The following is a 25,717-nucleotide window of genomic DNA, read 5'->3' as shown; positions in this document are numbered from 1 at the left end:
AAAAGTCTTTCTTATTTCTAAGACATTATGTCATGAAGCTGCAGGAGATGAGACTTAATTCTTAGAAGCTTTCTGGCCTATTACTAGAGACTTTTTAGAAAGACGATACTCATTACGTGAATAACAGAAAATGAGCGCGTCTGGCTGTGCTTGTATGGATCCTAATGTTAGAAGTACTCTTTCATAAGTTACTTTCTATATGACAGTTTGGCTTTATATTTTTATATATTATAATACACATGGGATGATTTACATGAATTTCTATGGATTTTATCCTTTTTTGTTCATTGAATCATCTCTTATGTTTTGTAGAAAAATGCAGAGAGCAATGGGATTTGTATTGTAAATGACAGCTATTTTTTATTCCCTTTTAATTATTTTGATACTGGTGTATTTTCTTTTAATTATATTCCTAGTTGCTTCATTATAAGCATTAAACATTTTATCCTGTGTGCTATCTGTGAGTTTGTACCATAAGAATCTCATTGTACAGGATCATGTAAAATACACTACTTGGTTGGTTTGGCCACTTATTCACTCCCATACCAATCTGTAAGAAGGGATTCTCAGAAGATGACATTGTTGCTGCTGATGACCAGACATTTAAGTGAACCTGTTATATGCTTATTTACCAAATGTTATTGAAGGTCTTGAATACTCAATGCAGTCATTAAGTAAAAACACAGTACAGCGCCAGGGCCAAAACTAACAAATATAGTCTCGGTATTGTTTAAGATTATTGTACTTGTTTTTATTATGTATACCCCTCCTCACATGTAAAGCGCCATGGAATAAATGGCGCTATAACAATAAATAATAATAATAATAATACAAGGATGCAATTTAATTACAATTTCTTTAAAGCGGTTGTCCTGGAAAAGGGACTGGAACATACAGAATCTTAACTGACTGTAAATTTCCCATTGTTAGGATTCCACTGTTTCTATACTCCTGCTACCCGTCATGTCACTGCTTATATGCGATTTGCATACTTGCCACTATGTGACAGCTGCTTTTTCTTCTATTTCTACTTACTTTTCTACTTCTCTAAATTGAGACTATTGAGAGAAGCGGCAACAACTAACTTTGCAAGCATACATTACACTTAATGTCGTACATACAGCCATATAATTAGCAATACTGAGAGGCAGTTTAAGAATACCATGAGCTCTAAAATGGTAATCAACGTATGCCATTTCACATACAAATCTATATAACGCTGGGAGCGTCACTCTGTCCGAAGCCTTTATAGACTGCGCAAGCGCAAGTGCTGGCGCAAGTGCTGGCGCAGTCTGGGCCTCACAGAGATCGCAGTATGCGTAAACACTGAACGCACACCGCGATCTCCACTGGAGTAAGTATATTCACCTGTCCCCCGTTCCAGCGCTGCGTGCGGCTCCGTCTCCCGGGTCCTCTGCTGTGACGCTCACAGTTCAGAGGGTGCGATGACGCGCTTAATGCGCGCCGGCGCCGCCCTCTGACTGAACAGTCACAGCCAGAGAAGCCGGAAGATGGCGGCACGCAGCGGTGGAACGGGACAGACAGGTGAGTATAGCAAGTGCTGGGGGGCCTGAGCTAGCGGTGACTCCGGCACCTGACCCCCACAGCGCGCCGGTGTCCCCGCCTGCTCAGGCCCCCCAGCACTCGGCGCCCAGCGACGATAGGTGAGTATGATATTTTTTTTTTTATATATATGGCAGCAGCATACGGGGCATATATTATGGATATAATAAAGAGAAAAAAACGGCACAAAGCCGTAGCCAGCTCACCAACCAGACCATAGATGATTGAGCACAGAGATGCGTCCAGACTGAGACGCCAAGCAGCAGCAATATACGAAAACGTGGAAACTCCAGCTCAAAAAATAGTGAAAATCTTTATTAGTCCATCTTCATTTACATGAATGTAACCACCGGTGTCCTTAGTAACCTGTAAGGATGTCCTTTTAAATGAAGATGGACTAATAAAGATTTTCACTATTTTTTGAGCTGGAGTTTCCACGTTTGCATATATTATGGAGCATCTTATTGGGCCATCAACCATAATGGAGCATCTTATGGGGGGCATGTAATACAATGGAGCATCTTATGGGGGGCATATAATACAATGGAGCATCTTATGGGGGGCATATAATACAGTGGGGCATCTTATGGGGCCATCAACCATAATGGAGCAGTGTACGGGGGCATATATTATGGAGCATCTTATGGGGGCCATAAACCTTTATGGAGCAGTGTACGGGGGCATACAAACTGGAGCGTCTTATGGGGGCCATAAACCTTTTTGGAGCAGTGTACGAGGGGGCATACACACTGGAGCGTCTTATGGGGGCCATAAACCTTTATGGAGCATTGTTCAGGGGCATACACTATGGAGCATCTTATGGGGGCCATAAACCTTTATGGAGCAGTGTACGGGGGCATATACTATGGAGCATCTTATTGGGGCCATCAACCATAATGGAGCAGCGTATGGGGCATATACTATGGAGCATCTTATTTGGGCCATAAACCATTATGGAGCAGTGTACGGGGCATATGGATGGGAGAAGCAAATTAAAGAATGGTGGCGCAGGATGGGAGCAGCACATGACAGAACGGGGGTGCAGAATGGGAGCAGCACATGACAGAACGGGGGTGCAGGATGGAAGCAGCACATGACAGAACGGGCGCAGGATGGGAGCAGCACATGACAGAACAGGGGCACAGGATGGGAGCAGCACATGACAGAACAGGGGCACAGGATGGGAGCAGCACATGACAGAACAGGGGCACAGGATGGGAGCAGCACATGACAGAACAGGGGCACAGGATGGGCGCAGCACATGACAGAACAGGGGTGCAGGATGGGAGCAGCACATGACAGAACGGGGGCACAGGATGGGAGCAGCACATGACAGGATGGGAGCAACAAATGACATAATGGAGGCGCAGGATGGGTGCAGAACATGTCAGAATGGAGGTGCAGGATGGGTGCAGCACATGTCAGAATGGGGGAGAAGGATGGGAGCAGCACATGTCACAATGGGGGCGCAGGATGGGAGCAGCACATGACAGAATGGGGGCGCAAGATGGGTGCAACACATTGCAGGATGGGGGCGCAGGATGGTGCAGCACATGACAGGATGGAGCAGCACATGTTAGAATGGGGGTGCAGGATGGGAGTAGCACATGTCAGAATGGGGGTGCAGGATGGGTGCAGAACATGATAGGATGGGGACGCAGGATGGAGCAGCTCATGACAGGATGAGGACGCAGGATGGAGCAGCACATACCAGGATTGAGACCATATACCAATATAGATGCTCGCCACCCGGGCGTAGAATGAGTTCAATAGCTAGTAAAATATAATATGCTATAATTCAATTAGATATTCAATTTTTCCAATTTTTATCATAAGTATTCAAGCATAAGCAAATGAAATAAAACACTAAGAAGTTTTTTAGGTAACTAACCAGTCCATTTAAAGAAACATTTACACATTTAAACATTTTAACCCCTTCAGCCACCAAGCCTGTTTTCACCTTCAAGACCATACCAAATTTTTCAATTCTGCCCAGTGTCAATTTATATGGTAATAACTCTGGAAAGTTTCAATGGATCCCACCGATTCTGAGACTGTTTTCTTGCAACATATTGTACTTCATAATAGTGGTAAAATTTATTGCATTTATTTGTGAAATAAAAACAGAAATTAGGTGAAAACGTAAAAACTTTGGAATTTTCAAACATTTAATTTTAATGTCCTTTAATCAGATAGTTATGTCACACAAAATAGTTACTAACATTTCCTACATGTCTACTTTACATCAGCACAATTTTTTAAACAATTTTTTTGTTAGGAAGTTATAATGGTTAAAAGTTGACCAGCAATTTCTCATTTTTTCAACACAATTTACAAAACCATTTTTTAGGCACCACATTACACTTGAAGTAAATTTTAGGGGTCTATATGACAGAAAATACCCCAAATTGATGCCATCCTGAAAACTGCATCCCTCAAGGTGCTTAAAGCCACATTCAAGAAGCTTCTTAACCTTTCAAGGGCTTCACAGGAATTTTTGGAACGTGGGAAAAAAATGAATGGTGAGTCGATCGCCATGTTGCGTTTATTAGAGCCCCTGATGTGCCTAAACAGTGAAGCCCCCCACAAGTGACACCATTTTTGAAACTAGACCCCACACATAACTTATCTAGATGTGTGGTGAGTGAACACCTTGAACCCCCATGTGCTTCACAGAAGTGAAAATAAAAAAAAATCTAATTTTTCCAACAAAAATGTTATTCAGCCTCAAATGTTACGTTCTCATAAAGGTAAAAGGAGAAATTGCACTGTACAATTTGTCGTGCAATCTTTTCTGAGTATGTCAATACCCATTATGTGGAGGAAAGCTACTGTTTGGGCAAACATCAGGGTTTGGAAAGGAAAGAGCACCATTTGACCTTTTGAAACAAATTTTCTGGAATAATTAGTGGATGCCATGTCGCCTTTGGAAAGACCTTGTGTTAGGTGTCGATTTCCCACAGCTGCACAGGGGGAATCTCAAACCATGCCCCCTGCGGTCTTCCATTCTTCCCCAGCCGCAGTGAAGTCTGCTCAGCAGAGACGTCGGTCCCAGCGTCTGGCTCAAGCTAATACTGTGCGTCTGGTTAAAGCTGCCGCCCCAGGTTCAGCCTTTGTAAACAGCATTGATCAGCGGCTAGCAGAGGTTCCAGGCATGCCCATGGGACGACCTCTCATTGGAGGTTGGAGGTCACATGCTCAGGTCCTGTAGCGGCTCCAATTGGACCACTAGGAAGATCCCGGAAGGCTACATCTACAAAAAGGCTCACATGGCCGCTCGGTGCTAGTATAAAATTAAACTCGTGTGTGTTTGGACGTGTGATTAAATCTGTTGAAAGCTCCTTAATCATTCCCATCCCTAGTGCATGTACTTGGGTGATTGAGCTATCTAGCGCCAGACTGTGCCATCCAGCACTAGGCACGAGTATACTGCATCTACAGCGACCGCCAGTGCGACACCATGCGCAATTATGGCAATTTCCAGGCCCTTGTTAGGTTTGTTAGTTGGCGTCCTCCACAGTGGCACTTCACGCACTTAGTGCGGAAAATCTTTATTTAGCTTTTCCCTGGCACTACAGTTGCGGCGCTGAGCGCTGGTGGTCTAGAGGGACTCTAACCCTGTGTCCTTGGGGCAGAGTCCTGTGACCTAATACTAGTGTTCACTCTGCAGTATTGCGGCCCTGTGACGCAACAGGTTTCGCCTTCTTACATACCGAGTGAAACTATCCCATGTGTGTTCACATTATACCGCCATATACTGTCCGCCATTACCGAGCAGCAGGTGTCATCTCTGCATGGTGGACCCCGGGCTGCGAACGCACCTTATTTCTTCATTATAATTATTTGGTGTGTTCCGCCGGCCTTAACACCTTGATGTGCCTAAACAGTGGAAACTACCAAAAGTGTCACCATTTTGGAAACTAGATCCCTTAGGGAACTTATCTAGATGTGTGGTGAGCACCTTAAACCCCTAGGTGCGTCACAGAAGTTTGTAACTAGAGATGAGCAAACTTGTTCGAAAAATGTTCACCAATCTCAAATTCATCACGAACGTAGCTCATGTAGATTTGTGTTCGCTTTCCAGAGCATTTTTCCTTAAAGTCTGCAAGATTCAGTCACAGATCGGTAAATGATCATGTTTCCACTAATGCTTTTGGTTTCACTTTGTCTAGGATAGTGGGGGTGTATGATGAGCGGGGGGTATATGTGTTATGAGGGGAGGAGGTTTGTATAAGTCAGAGGAGCAGTGGAATGTAATTTTTTTAATAACTTAATATTTGTACAACCCGGCAGAGGATCAGAACCCATCCACAACATTATGACTCAAGAGCTTCTGTGATTGACTGCTGAAGTCACATGTCCTTGTCATATAAAAAGTGGACATGTTGTTTTGCTGGTGCATTTCTCAGTGTAACAGTATAAAGAGGCTTCTCCTGCTGCTGCTGCAAATGAACTTGTAATTTAGTTAGATAGCATCCTGTCCTGTGTGTAACTGATTTTCCAGCATATAATTGGTGTCACGCCGTTAAAGGGGCAGGACGGCGTACTGGGACCCGCACCTGTCCCTGCCACTATAATGGGGCCCTGACTTTCCCTTATCTCAGGGGTACCTATAATGGTTAGGATGCCTGAGCCGCCAGCGTATCCCTGTCTCCTGTGCAGGCCCTATCAGTGGCCCCCTCTTCCCCGCAAGGGAGGTGGACTGCACCAGTGTATAAATACGACAATTAAACAGGGTATGCAGACAAGGTAACTAAAATCTCAAACTCACCAAATGCTCACACAACCACAGAGGAAACACAGAGAAGGGAAGAGAAGGAAAAAACAAGGAAGGAAAACAGGTTTAACATGCAACCAAAACTGCAGACAACAATCTCTAAATACCAATTAAGACAAACAATACACGGGGTGAACCGGATTACACCCTATGCCCGTCAGGGGATATATATACAGTGGGGCAAAAAAGTATTTAGTCAGTCAGCAATAGTGCAAGTTCCACCACTTAAAAAGATGAGAGGCGTCTGTAATTTACATCATAGGCAGACCTCAACTATGGGAGACAAACTGAGAACAAAAAATCCAGAAAATCACATTGTCTGTTTTTTTAACATTTTATTTGCATATTATGGTGGAAAATAAGTATTTGGTCAGAAACAAAATTTCATCTCAATACTTTGTAATATATCCTTTGTTGGCAATGACAGAGGTCAAACGTTTTCTGTAAGTCTTCACAAGGTTGCCACACACTGTTGGTGGTATGTTGGCCCATTCCTCCATGCAGATCTCCTCTAGAGCAGTGATGTATTTGGCTTTTCGCTTGGCAACACGGACTTTCAACTCCCTCCAAAGGTTTTCTATAGGGTTGAGATCTGGAGACTGGCTAGGCCACTCCAGGACCTTGAAATGCTTCATACGAAGCCACTCCTTCGTTGCCCTGGCGGTGTGCTTTGGATCATTGTCATGTTGAAAGACCCAGCCACGTTTCATCTTCAATGCCCTTGCTGATGGAAGGAGGTTTGCACTCAAAATCTCACGATACATGGCCCCATTCATTCTTTCATGTACCCAGATCAGTCGTCCTGGCCCCTTTGCATAGAAACAGCCCCAAAGCATGATGTTTCCACCACCATGCTTTACAGTAGGTATGGTGTTTGATGGATGCAACTCAGTATTCTTTTTCCTCCAAACACGACAAGTTGTGTTTCTACCAAACAGTTCCAGTTTGGTTTCATCAGACCATATGACATTCTCCCAATACTCTTCTGGATAATCCAAATGCTCTCTAGCAAACTTCAGACGGGCCCGGACATGTACTGGCTTAAGCAGTGGGACACGTCTGGCACTGCAGGATCTGAGTCCATGGTGGCGTAGTGTGTTACTTATGGTAGGCCTTGTTACATTGGTCCCAGCTCTCTGCAGTTCATTCACTAGGTCCCCCCGCGTGGTTCTGGGATTTTTGCTCACCGTTCTTGTGATCATTCTGACCCCACGGGGTGGGATTTTGCGTGGAGCCCCAGATCGAGGGAGATTATCAGTGGTCTTGTATGTCTTCCATTTTCTAATTATTGCTCCCACTGTTGATTTCTTCACTCCAAGCTGGTTGGCTATTGCAGATTCAGTCTTCCCAGCCTGGTGCAGGGCTACAATTTTGTTTCTGGTGTCCTTTGACAGCTCTTTGGTCTTCACCATAGTGGAGTTTGGAGTCAGACTGTTTGAGGGTGTGCACAGGTGTCTTTTTATACTGATAACAAGTTTAAACAGGTGCCATTACTACAGGTAATGAGTGGAGGAAAGAGGAGACTCTTAAAGAAGAAGTTACAGGTCTGTGAGAGCCAGAAATCTTGATTGTTTGTTTCTGACCAAATACTTATTTTCCACCATAATATGCAAAAAAAATGTTAAAAAAACAGACAATGTGATTTTCTGGATTTTTTTTTCTCAGTTTGTCTCCCATAGTTGAGGTCTACCTATGATGTAAATTACAGACGCCTCTCATCTTTTTAAGTGGTGGAACTTGCACTATTGCTGACTGACTAAATACTTTTTTGCCCCACTGTATTTATATCGGCCCCGCACAATACTAATACAAATAGCCTACAATAAACTTGCACAGAGACCTCATCATACAAAAAATGGATATATTTTATTAAACCACATAACAAAAAAATGTTTAAAACACAGTTGTGATGGCAAATGATACTACATAAAAACACCCCAGACCAGAGGCAAGCATATTACCTCCCATATAACCAACCGCCAGGAAAATATAAATGGCTCATGAAAGGGAAATCTCATATGCCTAAACGGCACAATCACTATATGTCTAGCCGGCACAAACACCGTATGACCCCAAACTATAATCCACTCTGGCAGCACAGAAATGAAGTTACCCAAATTGTAGTGGTACTATACCTCCGGTCTGATGGTGCCACCCCTACGCGCGTTTCGGCTCGTGTGCCTTCTTCCTAGGGAGGTTATATGGGAGGTAATATGCTTGCCTCTGGTCTGGGGTGTTTTTATGTAGTATCATTTGCCATCACAACTGTGTTTTAAACATTTTTTTGTTATGTGGTTTAAGACAACAATCTCTGTAGATAAACCTCCAAGCTCCAAACACCACTGCTCCTTCCGACTTCAAGCCAGGCAGCAGAACTGATCACTGACAACAGTTGTAGTTAAAGCTGAGTCTATATAGGAGCGGAGATTACAAAAACCAAATCAGCTAAGAGACCAAGCTCTCTGTAACTTCAGTAACAGCCAGGTCAGAATTCAGGAGAAGAGCTTCTGTTCATCGTGTGTGAACGAGGCCCAGAGCGCTGCGGTTCTCTGGAGCCTCTCAGTCGCGGTAGCCCCGTGACAATTGGTTTGTGCTAATACTGTTGTGCAGGCAAAATCATTAAGCCTAATATTGGGGTTCAGCCAGGAGGCCCCATTTGCTAATCAAAATCATTAGGCCTAATATTAGGGTTTAACCTGCAGTACCCATTTGATAATCAAAATCGTTAGGCCTAATATTTGGGGTTTAGCCAGGAGACCCCATTTGCTAATCAAAAGCGTTTGGGTTAAAACTGTGATGCAGTCCGGAATAAGGAGACCCCAATTGTTAGTCAAAAACGTTATGCATAATATTGGGGTTCAACCAGGAGGTCCAATTTGCTAATCCAAATCATTTGGGCTTAAACTGAGTTGAAGTCAGGAATTAGGAGGCCCCATTTGCTAATCAAAATCTTTAGGCCTAATATTGGGGTTCAGCCTGGAGGCCCCATTTGCTAATCCAAATTGTTTGGGCTAAAAGTGTGTTGCAGTCACGAATCAGGAGGTCCTATTTGCTAATCAAAATTGTTAGGTCTAATATTGGTGTTCAGCCAGGAGGCCTCATTTAACATAGTAACATAGTTATTAAGGTTGAAGGAAGACTTTAAGTCCATCTAGTTCAACCCATAGCCTAACCTAAAATGCCATAACATGTTGATCCAGAGGAAGGCGAAAACACCCCATAATGCAAACAGTAAGCTCCATATTGGGGAAAAAACTTCCTTCCTGACTCCACATATGGCAATCAGACTGGTTTCCTGGATCAACGCCCTATCAAGGGAACTAATGTATATAACCTGTAACATTATGCTTTTCAAGTAAGGCATCCAGTCCCCTCTTAAATTTTAGCCATGAATCACTCATTACAACATCATACAGCAGAGCGTTCCATATTCTCGCTGCTCTTACAGTAAAGAATCAGCGTCAGTGATTATGCTTAAACTTTCTTTCCTCCAGACTTAGAGGATGCCCCCTTGTCCTCGTCTCAGGTCTACGAGTAGAAAGGTCATTAGAAAGGTCTCTGTACTGTTCCCTTATATATTTATAGGAATAAAATAAAAATTTATCCAGGTACTCTCGGAAGATGTCATGCATAAAAGACTGAAATACTGATGGAGCATTGGAAAGCCCGAATGGCATCACCAGGTACTCAAAATGGCCCTCGGGCATATTAAATGCTGTTTTCCATTCATCGCCCGTTTAATACGCACAAGATTATACGCCCCTCGAAGGTCTATCTTGGTAAACCAACTAGCCCCTTTAATACGAGCAAACAAGTCGGACAGCAACGGCAAAGGATACTGAAATTTGACTGTAATTTTATTAAGAAGGCGGTAATCAATACAAGGTCTCAAAGAACCATCCTTCTTGGCCACAAAAAAGAACCCTGCTCCCAACGGTGATGACGATGGGCGAATATGGCCTTTCTCCAAGGATTCCTTTATATAACTCCGCATAGCGGCGTGTTCTGGCACAGATAAATTGAACAATCGGCCCTTAGGAAACTTACTATCAGGAATCAAATTAATTGCACAATCGCAATCCCTATGAGGAGGTAGGGCACTGGCTTTGGGCTCATCAAATACATCCTGACAATCCGACAAAAACTCCGGAACTTCAGAAGGAGTAGAAGACGAAATTGACAAAAATGGAACATCACCATGTACCCCCTGGCAACCCCAGCTGGACACAGACATAGATTTCCATCTATAAATATTTCACTTTCATCTGCACCTTCCTCTTTGTCCTCTTGTAAGGTGGTATAGTGTAATGATCCGGTGGTTAGGACAAATAATGGACCTGATAGTTACTGATAATAAGGACGAGCTCTGGGACGTGAGAACTCTGCTGACCGCAATCCCTAAACCTATCAAAACACACTAGAAATAGCCGTGGATTGCGCCTAACGCTCCCTATGCAACTCGGCACAGCCTAAGAAACTATCTAGCCCTGAAGATAGAAAAATAAGCCTACCTTGCCTCAGAGAAATTCCCCAAAGGAAAAGGCAGCCCCCCACATATAATGACTGTGAGTAAAGATGAAAATACAAACACAGAGATGAAATAGATTTAGCAAAGTGAGGCCCGACTTACTGAACAGACCGAGGATAGAAAAGGTTACCTTGCGGTCAGCACAAAAACCTACAAAAGACCACGCAGAGAGTGCAGGGAAAAATACCTTCCGCACCGACTCACGGTGCGGGAGGCACCCCTCTGCGTCCCAGAGCTTCCAGCAAGCAAGGCAATATTGACAAAAGCAAGCTGGACAGAAAAAATTGCAAACAAGCAAAATAGCACAGAGGAACTTAGCTTCTGCTGGAGCAACAGGAACTCAGAACGATCCAGGAGTGAACTAGAGCCATAGTACAACATTGACAGCTGGCATGGGGCAAAGATCTAAGTGGAGTTAAATAGAGCAGCCCACTAACGAATTAGCCTCGTCACCTGTGGAAGGAAACTCAGAAACACCCACAGGAACCAGAGAAAGTCCATGGACAGAACCAGCCGAAGTACCATTCATGACCACGGGAGGGAGCCTGACAACAGAATTCACAACAGTACCCCCCCTTGAGGAGGGGTCACCGAACCCTAACGAGAGCCCCCAGGCCGACCAGGATGAGCCAAATGAAAGGCATGAACCAGATCGGCCGCATGAACATCAGAGGCAAAAACCCAGGAATTATCCTCCTGACCATAACCCTTCCACTTGACCAAGTACTGGAGTTTCCGTCTCGAAATACGAGAATCCAAAATCTTCTCCACCACATACTCCAACTCCCCCTCAACCAACACCGGAGCAGGAGGGTCAACGGATGGAACCACAGGCGCCACGTATCTCCGCAATAACGACCTATGGAACACATTATGGATGGCAAAAGAATCTGGAAGGGCCAAACGAAATGACACAGGATTGATAACCTCAGAAATTTTATACGGACCAATGAAACGAGGCTTAAACTTAGGAGAGGAAACCTTCATAGGAACATAACGAGACGACAACTGTTATGAAAGGCAATTCAGTACCACAATGGACATAGCGGTCAGAGCACATACAGTGATCTGACAATAACCCAAAATCATAGAACGAGCTCTGAGACATGGGAACTCTGCAGACCGCAATCCCTAATCCTCGCCAAACAACACTAGAGGCAGCCGTGGATTGCGCCTAACTCTGCCTATGCAACTCGGCACAGCCTGAGAAACTAACTAGCCTGAAGATAGAAAATAAGCCTACCTTGCCTCAGAGAAATACCCCAAAGGAAAAGGCAGCCCCCCACATATAATGACTGTGAGTAAGATGAAAAGACAAACGTAGGGATGAAATAGATTCAGCAAAGTGAGGCCCGACTTTCTTAACAGAGCGAGGATAGAAAAGGCAACTTTGCGGTCTACACAAAACCCTAAAGAAAACCACGCAAAGGGGGCAAAAAGACCCTCTGTACCGAACTAACGGCACGGAGGTACACCCTCTGCGTCCCAGAGCTTCCAGCAACAAATTAGACAAGCTGGACAGAAAAAATAGCAAACAAATAGCAAAGAAGAACTTAGCTATGCAGAGCAGCAGGCCACAGGAATGATCCAGGGAAAAGCAAGTCCAACACTGGAACATTGACAGGAAGCCAGGATCAAAGCATTAGGTGGAGTTAAGTAGAGAAGCACCTAACGACCTCACCAGATCACCTGAGGGAGGAAACTCAGAAGCCGCAGTACCACTTCCCTCCACCAACAGAAGCTCACAGAGAGAATCAGCTGAAGTACCACTTGTGACCACAGGAGGGAGCTCTGCCACAGAATTCACAACAGACAACTAAACTAAATCCCCAACACGAAGTCGGGGACCCACACAGTGCCGGCGGTTAGCGAAACGTTGAGCCTTCTCCTGGGACAATGTCAAATTGTCCACCACATGAGTCCAAATCTGCTGCAACCTATCCACCACAGTATCTACACCAGGACAGTCCGAAGACTCAACCTGCCCTGAAGAGAAACGAGGATGGAAACCAGAATTGCAGAAAAACGGCGAAACCAAAGTAGCCGAGCTGGCCTGATTATTAAGGGCAAACTCAGCCAACGGCAAAAAGGACACCCAATCATCCTGATCAGCAGAAACAAAGCATCTCAGATATGTTTCCAACGTCTGATTAGTTCGTTCGGTTTGGCCATTTGTCTGAGGATGGAAAGCCGAGGAAGAAGACAAATCAATGCCCATCCTAGCACAAAAGGAACGCCAAAACCTCGAAACAAACTGGGAACCTCTGTCCGAAACGATGTTCTCCGGGATGCCATGCAAACGAACCACATGCTGGAAAAACAATGGCACCAAATCAGAGGAGGAAGGCAATTTAGACAAGGGTACCAAATGGACCATCTTAGAAAAGCGATCACAAACCACCCAAATGACTGACATCTTTTGAGAGACGGGGAGATCCGAAATAAAATCCATAGAAATATGCGTCCAGGGCCTCTTCGGGATCGGCAAGGGCAAAAGCAACCCACTAGCACGAGAACAGCAGGGCTTAGCCCGAGCACAAGTCCCACAGGACTGCACAAAAGAACGCACATCCCGTGACAAAGACGGCCACCAAAAGGATCTAGCCACCAAATCTCTGGTACCAAAGATTCCAGGATGCCCAGCCAACACAGAACAATGAAGCTCAGAGATAACTCTATTAGTCCATTTATCAGGGACAAACAGTTTCTCTGCTGGGCAACAGTCAGGTCTATCAGCCTTAAATTTTTGCAACACCCGCCGCAAATCAGGGGAGATGGCAGACAAAATTATCCCCTTTTTGAGAATACCTGCCGGCTCAGAAACACCTGGAGAGTCAGGCACAAAACTCCTTGACAGGGCATCAGCCTTCACATTCTTAGAGCCCAGAAGGTACGAAACCACAAAATCAAAACGGGAGAAAAACAACGCCCATCGAGCCTGTCTCAGATTCAACCATTTGGCAGACTCAAGATAAGTCAAATTTTTGTGATCTGTCAAGACCACCACGCGATGCTTGGCTCCTTCAAGCCAATGACGCCACTCCTCGAATGCCCACTTCATGGCCAACAATTCTCGATTACCAACATCATAATTGCGCTCAGCAGGCGAAAACTTTCTAGAAAAGAAAGCACATGGCTTCATTCCCGAGCCATCAGAACTTTTTTGCGACAAAACAGCTCCTGCCCTAATCTCAGAGGCATCAACCTCAACCTGAAACGGGAGCGAAACATCTGGCTGGCACAACACAGGGGCAGAAGAAAAATGACGCTTCAATTCCTGAAAAGCATCCACGGCCGCAGAAGACCAATTGACCACATCAGCACCCTTCTTGGTCAAATCAGTCAACGGTTTAGCAACACTAGAAAAATTAGCGATGAAGCGACGATAAAAATTAGCAAAGCCCAGGAACTTTTGCAGGCTCTTCACAGATGTCGGCTGAGTCCAATCATGAATGGCCTGGACTTTAACAGGGTCCATCTCGACAGTAGAAGGGGAAAAAATGAACCCCAAAAATGAAACCTTCTGAACTCCAAAGAGACACTTTGACCCCTTCACAAACAAGGAATTAGCACGAAGGACCTGGAACACCATTCTGACCTGCTTCACATGAGACTCCCAATCATCCGAAAAGACCAAAATATCATCCAAATACACAATGAGGAATTTATCCAGGTACTCTCGGAAGATGTCATGCATAAAAGACTGAAATACTGATGGAGCATTGGAAAGCCCGAATGGCATCACCAGGTACTCAAAATGGCCCTCGGGCATATTAAATGCTGTTTTCCATTCATCGCCCCGTTTAATACGCACAAGATTATACGCCCCTCGAAGGTCTATCTTGGTAAACCAACTAGCCCCTTTAATACGAGCAAACAAGTCGGACAGCAACGGCAAAGTATACTGAAATTTGACTGTAATTTTATTAAGAAGGCGGTAATCAATACAAGGTCTCAAAGAACCATCCTTCTTGGCCACAAAAAAGAACCCTGCTCCCAACGGTGATGACGATGGGCGAATATGGCCTTTCTCCAAGGATTCCTTTATATAACTCCGCATAGCGGCGTGTTCTGGCACAGATAAATTGAACAATCGGCCCTTAGGAAACTTACTATCAGGAATCAAATTAATTGCACAATCGCAATCCCTATGAGGAGGTAGGGCACTGGCTTTGGGCTCATCAAATACATCCTGACAATCCGACAAAAACTCCGGAACTTCAGAAGGAGTAGAAGATGAAATTGACAAAAATGGAACATCACCATGTACCCCCTGGCAACCCCAGCTGGACACAGACATAGATTTCCAGTCCAATACTGGATTATGGACCTGTAGCCATGGTAACCCTAAAACGACCACATCATGCAGATTATGTAACACCAAAAAACAGATATCCTCCTGATGTGCAGGAGCCATGCACATGGTCAATTGGGTCCAGTACTGAGGCTTATTCTTGGCCAAAGGCGTAGCATCAATTCCTCTCAATGGAATAGGATGCTGCAATGGCTCCAAGAAAAAACCACAGCGCCTAGCATACTCCAAGTCCATCAAATTCAGGGTAGCGCCTGAATCCACAAATGCCATAACAGAATAGGACGACAAAGAGCAAATTAGAGTAACGGACAAAAGAAATTTAGACTGTACCGTACCAATGGTGGCAGACTTAGCGAACCGCTTAGTGCGCTTAGGACAATCCTGGAGATAGCATGAGTGGAGTCACCACAGTAAAAACACAGCCCATTCTGACGTCTGTGTTCCTGCCGTTCAGCTCTGGTCAAAGTCCTATCACACTGCATAGGCTCAGGCCCATGCTCAGATAGTACCGCCAAATGGTGCACAGTTTTACGCTCACGCAAGCGCCGATCGATCTGAATAGCCAAAGACATAGACTCATTCAGACTAGCAGGCATGGGAAATCCCACCATGACATCTTTAAGGGCTTCAAAGAGACCCTGTCTGAAGATAGCTGCCAGGGCACATTCATTCCACTGAGTGAGCACAGACCACTTTCTAAACCTCTGACAATATATCTCTGCTTCATCCTGACCCTGACATAGAGCCAGCAAGATTTTCTCTGCCTGATCCACTGAATTAGGTTCATCATAAAGCAATCTGAGCGCCAAGAAAAACGCATCTACATCACGCAATGCCGGGTCTCCTGGCGCAAGAGAAAATGCCCAGTCTTGAGGGTCGCCACGTAATAAGGAAAGAATGATCCTTACCTGTTGAACAGGATCACCTGAGGAGCGAGGTTTCAAAGCTAGAAACAATTTACAATTATTTTTGAAATTCAAGAACTTAGATCTATCACCAAAAAATAAATCAGGAATTGGAATCCTAGGCTCTGACATCAGATTCTGAACCACAAAATCTTGAATGTTTTGTACCCTTGTAGTGAGATTATCCATCCAAGAGGACAGACCTTGAATGTCCATGTCTACACCTGGGTTCTGAACCACCCAGAGGTAAAGGGGAAAAGTGAGACAGAACATGCTGCAAAGAAAAAAAATGGTCTCAGAGCTTCACTTATCCCTCTATTGAGATGCATCAATACTTTTGGCCAGCTGTACTGTTATGATCCGGTGGTTAGGACAAATAATGGACCTGATAGTTACTGATAATAAGGACGAGCTCTGGGACATGGGAACTCTGCTGACCGCAATCCCTAAACCTATCAAAACACACTAGAAATAGCAGTGGATTGCGCCTAACGCTCCCTATGCAACTCGGCACAGCCTAAGAAACTAGCTAGCCCTGAAGATAGAAAAATAAGCCTACCTTGCCTCAGAGAAATTCCCCAAAGGAAAAGGCAGCCCCCCACATATAATGACTGTGAGTAAAGATGAAAATACAAACACAGAGATGAAATAGATTTAGCAAAGTGAGGCCCGACTTACTGAACAGACCGAGGATAGAAAAGGTTACTTTGCGGTCAGCACAAAAACCTACAAAAGACCACGCAGAGAGTGCAGGGAAAAATACCTTCCGCACCGACTCACGGTGCGGGAGGCGCCCCTCTGCGTCCCAGAGCTTCCAGCAAGCAAGGCAATATTGACAAAAGCAAGCTGGACAGAAAAAATAGCAAACAAGCAAAATAGCACAGAGGAACTTAGCTTCTGCTGGAGCAACAGGAACTCAGAACGATCCAGGAGCGAACTAGAGCCATAGTACAACATTGACAGCTGGCATGGGGCAAAGATCTAAGTGGAGTTAAATAGAGCAGTCCACTAACGAATTAGCCTCGTCACCTGTGGAAGGAAACTCAGAAACACCCACAGGCACCAGAGAAAGTCCATGGACAGAACCAGCCGAAGTACCATTCATGACCACAGGAAGGAGCCTGACAACAGAATTCACAACAGTATAGTATGCGGGAAGGTGAACCTGACTTTCAGCAGGGTCAGATTCTGGCTGTGTAGAGTGCAAGGGGAATGTAGTGGTGTGGGTCAATGTACCAGCAGACTCATCTAGCAGTGGCTGGGCAATGGGCATGATGAGGAGGAAACACAGATATAGGCCCAAATAATAAAGTAGGCTAAATGCAGTTCAAAATTGGTAACAGGACTAAACAGGCCGCATTGATTTGTTCAGTGGAGGGTAACTGTAATGAGTGGCAGACACAGTTAGTAGGCCCAAATAATAAAGTAGGCCAAATGCAGTTCAAAATTGGTAACAGGACTAAACAGGCGGCATTGCTTTGTTCAGTGAAGGACAACTGTAATGAGTGGCAGACACAGTTAGTAGGCCCAAATAATAAAGTAGGCTAAATGCAGTTCAAAATTGGTAACAGGACTAAACAGGCGGCATTGCTTTGTTCAGTGGAGGACAACTGTAATGAATGGCAGACACAGTTAGTAGGCCCAAAAAATAAAGTAGGCTAAATGCAGTTCAAAATTGGTAACAGGACTAAACAGGTGGCATAGCTAGGTACAGGGGTGGGCTCCTCTGCTGAGTAGGAGACAGTGGTAGTAGGTGCAAAGTATTAACTGGTCTAAATGGATGCAAGGGCCCCTGGATATTTTAACTATCATCTATCATTTCAACAAATTTGTATTGGCAGTGCCATTGAAGGATTTAACAGCACAGACTACACAGTGGTGGAGCAGGGAGAGGTAAGTATTGCAAGTGGTAGAGCATTGTTCGAGCTGGGGGGAACACTCTCTCGTGGGCGGTGGTACTGGCACAGGGCCCCTCATATTACGGCGGTGTGTCTGATGTTGGTTGTGCACCACCACCGTCAGAGACACTTCATTGTACTATGAGGGACCCTGTGCCAGTGCCGTCACCCAAGAGTGGGCCCACCCACCTGTCCAGGCAAATGTCACTCGCACGGGTGCTTGCGCCAGGTGGTGACCACGGCCCTATAGGGGGAGTCAGCCCATTTAAGGAGGTATAAAAATGGTCTATGGTGGACATTCAGCAGCTGCAAATGGAGGAATTGGAGAAGTCAGTAAGAAGAGGCCAAAAGCAAGACATTTTTCCGGCAAGCTACGTGTCAGCAGGGGAAGGTGGGGCAAAATAATTTGAAATCCATAATTTGATTGGTTCATTTTAATGAAGGTTAGATCATCAACATTCTGTGTAGCCAGACGTGTCCTTTTTTCGGTCAGTATTGAACTAGCAGCACTGAAGACTAGTGTTGAGCATTCCGATACCGCAAGTATCAGGTATCGGCCGATACTTGCGGTATCGGAATTCCGATACCGAGATCCGATACTTTTGTGGTATCGGGTATCGGTATCGGATCAATAGGGATGTGTAAAATAAAGAATTAAAATAAAAAATATTGATATGCTCACCTCTCCGGCGGCCCCTGGACATCACGCTGGGAACCGGCCAGCTTCTTTGTTTAAAATGAGCGCCTTCAGGACCTGCGAATGACGTCGCGGCTTCTGATTGGTCGCGTGCCGCCCATGTGACCGGCACACGACCAATCAGAAGCCGCGACGTCATTCTCATTCACAAAACTCCTAATTCTAGGAATTAAGGACCTGCGAATGACGTCGCGGCTTCTGATTGGTCGCGTGCCGGTCACATGGGCGGCACGCGACCAATCAGAAGCCGCGACGTCATTCGCAGGTCCTGAAGGCGCTCATTTTAAACAAAGAAGCCGGCCGGTTACCAGCGTGATGTCCAGGGGCCGCCGGAGAGGTGAGCATATCAATATTTTTTATTTTAATTCTTTATTTTACACATCCCTATGGATCCCAGGGCCTGAAGGAGAGTTTCCTCTCCTTCAGACCCTGGGAACCATGAGAATACCTTCCGATACTTGATGTCCCATTGACTTGTATTGGTATCGGATATCGGTATCGGCGATATCCGATATTTTTCGGGTATCAGCCGATACTATCCGATACCGATACTTTCAAGTATCGGATGGTATCGCTCAACACTACTGAAGACTCTTTCTGATAGCACACTTGCAGCAGGGCAAGGGAGCTCCTGTAATGCATATTCTGCCAATTCAGGCCAGGTGTCTATTTTAGATGCCCAGTAATCAAAGGGGAATGACCTGTGATGGAGAACATCGATAAGGGAGGAAAAGTAGTTTGTAACCATACTGGACAAATGGTGTCTCCTGTCACTTTGAATCGATGCAGCAGTACCTGTCGTGTCAGCGGTCATTGCGAAATCACTCCACAAACTGGTCATAAAGCTCCTCTGTCCAACGCCACTTTGGATTTGTGCACCTCTAACAACTCTGCCATGTTGCCCCCTACGGCTCGTGTGAGAACCATCACCACCGCTGTGTGCTGGGAATGCCTCAACCAAACGGTCTACAAGAGCTGCTTGTTTGGTAGCCAATATTTGCTCAAGGTTCTCATGTGGCATGATATTTTGTAATTTTCCTTTATATCGTGGATCCAGGAGGCAGGCCAACTAGTAATCATTATCGGTCATCATTTTGATAATGCGGGGATCCCTTTTTAGGATACACAAGGCATACTCAGCCATGTGGGCCAATGTTCCAGGTGTCAATTCACTGCTTGTGCTGGGTTGAGGAGCACTTTCTTGCAAATCAACATCACTTGTGTCCCACAAAAACCCTGTACCTTACCTTGCAACGCCACCAGTTTGTATTGCCCCTGAGAAGCATCCTCCTCCCATAAATATTCATCCCCATCATCCTCCTCCTCTTCATCCGCCACCTCATCCAGGAGAGTTCCCTGAGCAGACAATGGCTGACTGTCATCAAGGCTTCCCTCCTCCTCGGCTGCAGACCCCAGCTCCTTAATGTGCATCAAACTTTGCATCAGCAGACGCATTAGTGGGATGCTCATGCTTATGATGGCGACGTCTGCACTTACCAGCTGTGTGCATTCCTCAAAACACTAAAGGACTTGACAGAGGTCTTGTAGCTTCGACAACTGCACACCAGACAATTCCATGTCTGCCATCCAAGTGTCTGCCAGTGTATGTGTATCCTCCAACAAATTAATTACAGCACGCCTCTGTTCGCACAGCCTCTGAACCATGTGCAGTGTGGAGTTCCACCTTGTTGCAACGTCGATTATTAGGTGGTGATGGGGAAGATTCAGCGATCGCTGATGGTTCGGCATACAGCTGGAGTGTAAGGGCGACCGGCGGATGTGCGAGCAAAGTCTTCGCACCTTCAGGAGCAGGGCTGGTAATTCCGGATAATTTTTTTGGAAGCACTGCACCACCAGGTTCAAGGTGTGAGCCAGGCAAGGTATGTGTTTAAGTTCTGAAAGTGCTATTGCAGCCATAAAATTCCTTCCGTTATCACTGACTACCTTGCCTGCCTCAGGCTGAGTCAGCAAGGAAAGCCAAAACTTTTTTCTGCTTCTCCGGCTTTAAAAACTGTTTTTTCTACTCCCAGATAAGGGAGCCTTCGAGGCATTGTGTAGCCAGACGATGACGCTGGCTCAACACCTCCAGCCTTAGGTGCTATTGTGCTTTTGCCACTACCACCAGATGCACCACCACCGCCAACAGTACAAGCTGGCAACCACCGCCCACGGGCTCTTCCACCAGATTCGGCCGTATCTCGCGTATGTGTGCTCCCGGCCTTAGTGATTTTTAGACGCCGCCGTACTTCCTGCTGGGTTAAGCAGGTGACATTTAATGGTGAATTTTTGTTATCACTAATTATTTTGTCTGTCATGGAATTTTCTTGTGTAAATATTGATGAAAAAAAGTCATTTAGCATTTGCTAGTCAAAATTGTAAAGACTAATAGTGTTATGTAGGGCGGAGTCCACATTTCATACTCAAAATCATTTGGGCTAATACTATGTTGCAGTCACGACTCAGGAGGCCCCAATTGTTAATCAAAATTGTTAGGCCTAATATTGGGGTTCAACCCATTTGCTAATCCAAATTGTTAGGGCTAATAGTGTTGTGCAGTCAGAACTCAGGAGGTCCCATTCATGCACACTTTCTAAGAAAAAAAAGTGATTGTTCATTTAGTGACAGGTGACTGACAGGTCTTTGCCTAAAGGTTGTGAAACAGCTGGTTAAAATAAGGGAATGCTACTAGGGTTGAGCGAAACGGGTCGTTCATTTTCAAAAGTCGCCGACTTTTGGCAAAGTCGGGTTTCATGAAACCCGATCCGACCCCTGTGCGGGGTCGGCCATGCGGTACGCGACTTTCGCGCCAAAGTCGCGTTTCAATGACGCGAAAAGCGCCATTTCTCAGCCAATGAAGGTAAACGCAGAGTGTGGGCAGCGTGATGACATAGGTCCTGGTCCCCACCATCTTAGAGAAGGGCATTGCAGTGATTGGCTTGCTGTCTGCGGCGTCACAGGGGCTATAAAGGGGCGTTCCCGCCGACCGCCATGTTACTGCTGCTGATCTGAGCTTAGGGAGAGGTTGCTGCCGCTTCGTCAGAAGCAGGGATAGCGTTAGGCAGGGTCCATTAACCACCAAACCGCTTGTGCTGTAGCGATTTCCACTGCCCAACACCACCTTCGGTGTGCAGGGACAGTGGAAGCTACATTTTTTTTTTTTCCCTCAGCGCTGTAGCTCATTGGGCTGCCCTAGAAGGCTCCCTGATAGCTGCATTGCTGTGTGTACGCCGCTGTGCAAACCAACTGCTTTTTTCAAAGCACAAATCCTCTTGTTCCTTCCTTTCTGCACAGCTATCTTTTTGGTTTGTACACACTTTTTATTTAATTTGTGCATCAGTCCACTCCTTATTGCTGCCTGCCATACCTGGCTGAGATTACTGCAGGGAGATAGTAATTGAAGGACACTCCCTGTTTTTTTTTTTTTTTGTGGGAGATTAAGATTGACATTTCTGCTAGAGTGCCATCCCTGTCTGTGTCATCTCTCACTCAGTGGGCCATAGAAAGCCTATTTATTTTTTTGCTTGATTTGGGTTATAAAATCTACCTGAAAAAATCACTACATCAATCAGTGGGAGAAAAATATTGGCCTCAGGACTTGTGTGCCACTCTTGACTCCTGTGTGCATCATCACTCACTCAGTGGGCCATAGAAAGCCTATTTATTTTTTTGCTTGATTTTGGTTCTAAAATCTACCTGAAAAAATCACTACATCAATCAGTGGGAGAAAAATATTGGCCTCAGGGCTTGTGTGCCACTCCTGACTCCTGTGTGCATCATCACTCACTCAGTGGGCCATAGAAAGCCCATTTTTTTTTTTTTTGCTTTATTTGGGTTCTAAATTCTACCTGAAAAAATCAATAAATCAATCAGTGGGAGATTAATATTGGCCTTTGGGCTTGTGTGCCAGTCCTAAGCGTGCCATCTCTCTCTCTCAGATAGTGGGCCATAGAAAGCCTATTTATTTATTTTTTTTTTTAATGGGTTTATAAATTTTCCCTGGAAAAAAAAAAAAAAGTGGGAGATTAATATTGGCCTCTGGGCTTGTGTGCCAGTCCTGAGCGTGCCATCTCTCTCACAAATAGTGGGCCATAGAAAGCCTATTTATTTATTTTTTTATGGTTTTATAAATTCTCCCTTAAAAAAAAAGGGAGATTAATATTCGCCTTTGGGCTTGTGTGCCAGTCCTAAGCGTGCCATCTCTCTCTCTCAGATAGTGGGCCATAGAAAGCCTATTTATTTATTTATTTTTTTTATGGGTTTATAAATTTTCCCTGGAAAAAAAAAAAAAGTGGGAGATTAATATTGGCCTCTGGGCTTGTGTGCCAGTCCTGAGCGTGCCATCTCTCTCACAAATAGTGGGCCATAGAAAGCCTATTTATTTTATTTTTTTTGGTTTTATAAATTCTCCCTTAAAAAAAAAGGGAGATTAATATTGGCCTTTGGGCTTGTGTGCCAGTCCTAAGCGTGCCATCTCTCTCTGTCTCTCAGATAGTGGGCCATAGAAAGCCTATTTATTATTTTTTTTATTGGGTTTATAAATTTTCCCTGGAACAAAAAAAAAAAAGTGGGAGATAAATATTGGCCTCTGGGCTTGTGTGCCACTCCTGACTCCTGTGTGCGTCATCTCTCACTCAGTGGGCCATAGAAAGCCTTTTTTTGTTTTATTTGTTTTCTAAATTCTCCCTGAAAAAATCATTTTATTTTCTTTGGTTTCTAAATTCTTCCTGAAAAAATCATTTTATGCTATTTTTTTTTTCCTAAAGTCTCCCTGAAAAAAAAAAAAAAAAAAAAAACAAATCAGTGGGAGATTAATATTGCCCTTTCTGCTTGTGTGCCAGTCTTGACTCTTGGGTGTGCCATCTCTCTCTCTCTCTCTCCAATTGTGGGCCATAGAAAGCCTATTATTTTTTTAGCTTGATTTGGGTTCCAAAATCTACCTGAAAAAATCACTACATCAATCAGTGGGAGATAAATATTGGCCTCTGGGCTTGTGTGCCACTCCTGACTCCTGTGTGCGTCATCTCTCACTCAGTGGGCCATAGAAAGCCTTTTTTTGTTTTATTTGTTTTCTAAATTCTCCCTGAAAAAATCATTTTATTTTATTTGGTTTCTAAATTCTTCCTGAAAAAATCATTTTATTCTATTTTTTTTTTTCCTAAAGTCTCCCTGAAAAAAAAAAAAAAAAACCAAATCAGTGGGAGATTAATATTGCCCTTTCTGCTTGTGTGCCAGTCTTGACTCCTGGGTGTGCCATCTCTCTCTCTCTCTCCAATTGTGGGCCATAGAAAGCCTATTATTTTTTTTAGCTTGATTTGGGTTCCAAAATCTACGTGAAAAAATCACTACATCAATCAGTGGGAGATAAATATTGGCCTCTGGGCTTGTGTGCCACTCCTGACTCCTGTGTGCGTCATCTCTCACTCAGTGGGCCATAGAAAGCCTTTTTTTGTTTTATTTGTTTTCTAAATTCTCCCTGAAAAAATCATTTTATTTTATTTGGTTTCTAAATTCTTCCTCAAAAAATCATTTTATTCTATTTTTTTTTCCTAAAGTCTCCCTGAAAAAAAAAAAAAAAAAACAAATCAGTGGGAGATTAATATTGCCCTTTCTGCTTGTGTGCCAGTCTTGACTCCTGCGTGTGCCATCTCTCTCTCTCTCTCCAATTGTGGGCCATAGAAAGCCTATTATTTTTTTTAGCTTGATTTGGGTTCCAAAATCTACCTGAAAAAATCACTACATCAATCAGTGGGAGATAAATATTGGCCTCTGGGCTTGTGTGCCACTCCTGACTCCTGTGTGCGTCATCTCTCACTCAGTGGGCCATAGAAAGCCTTTTTTTGTTTTATTTGTTTTCTAAATTCTCCCTGAAAAAATCATTTTATTTTATTTGGTTTCTAAATTCTTCCTCAAAAAATCATTTTATTCTATTTTTTTTTCCTAAAGTCTCCCTGAAAAAAAACAAAAAAAAAACAAATCAGTGGGAGATTAATATTGCCCTTTCTGCTTGTGTGCCAGTCTTGACTCCTGGGTGTGCCATCTCTCTCTCTCTCTCCAATTGTGGGCCATAGAAAGCCTATTATTTTTTTTAGCTTGATTTGGGTTCCAAAATCTACCTGAAAAAATCACTACATCAATCAGTGGGAGATAAATATTGGCCTCTGGGCTTGTGTGCCACTCCTGACTCCTGTGTGCGTCATCTCTCACTCAGTGGGCCATAGAAAGCCTTTTTTTGTTTTATTTGTTTTCTAAATTCTCCCTGAAAAAATCATTTTATTTTATTTGGTTTCTAAATTCTTCCTGAAAAAATCATTTTATTCTATTATTTTTTTTTCCTAAAGTCTCCCTTAAAAAAAAAAAAAAAATCAAATCAGTGGGAGATTAATATTTACATTTGTGCTTCAGTGACAGTCCTGCGTGTGTGGCATCTCTCTCATTTGTTGCCACCAACAACAGAGTGTGTAACATTGTGCCTGATTTTCGTTGTGGTCTCACTCACCTGTAAAGGGGTAGCTAAATCATACTGAAGTTATAGCTCACTGTGTAATTTGTGTGACAGCAACAAATACCGTTAGTTTGTTTACGTTTTTAAAACAATGAGGAAGTATGGTGGAAGAGGTCGTGGCCGGGGGCGTTCATTGTCAGCTGGTAATGAGGGTAGTGGTAGTGGTGGAGCATCAGCTGGTCGTGGGAAAAAAAATATTGCACCTAAGTCTGGAGCTGTGGAGCCAGGTTCGTCGTCTGGCTACACAAGGCCTCGAACGCTCCCTTTTCTGGGAGTAGGAAAACCGCTTTTAAAGCCGAAGCAGCAAGAGCAAGTTTTGGCTTATCTTGCTGACTCAGCCTCTAGCTCTTTTGCCTCCTCTCGTGAAACTGGTAAATGTCAAAGCAGCGCGTCGTTAGTGGATGTTCACGGTCAGGGACAAGTCGCTTCCTTGTCCTCTTCAGCAAAAACAACAACAGAGAAGAATGCAGCAGGCGACACAACGGGTTACTCCATGGAGCTCTTTACACATACCGTCCCTGGCTTAGAAAGT

Source organism: Ranitomeya imitator, chromosome 6 (assembly GCF_032444005.1).
Source record: "Ranitomeya imitator isolate aRanImi1 chromosome 6, aRanImi1.pri, whole genome shotgun sequence".
In the NCBI taxonomy this organism is placed as follows: domain Eukaryota; kingdom Metazoa; phylum Chordata; class Amphibia; order Anura; family Dendrobatidae; genus Ranitomeya; species Ranitomeya imitator.
The sequence above is the reverse complement of the archived record's forward strand: the minus strand, read 5'-3'. Positions refer to the sequence as shown.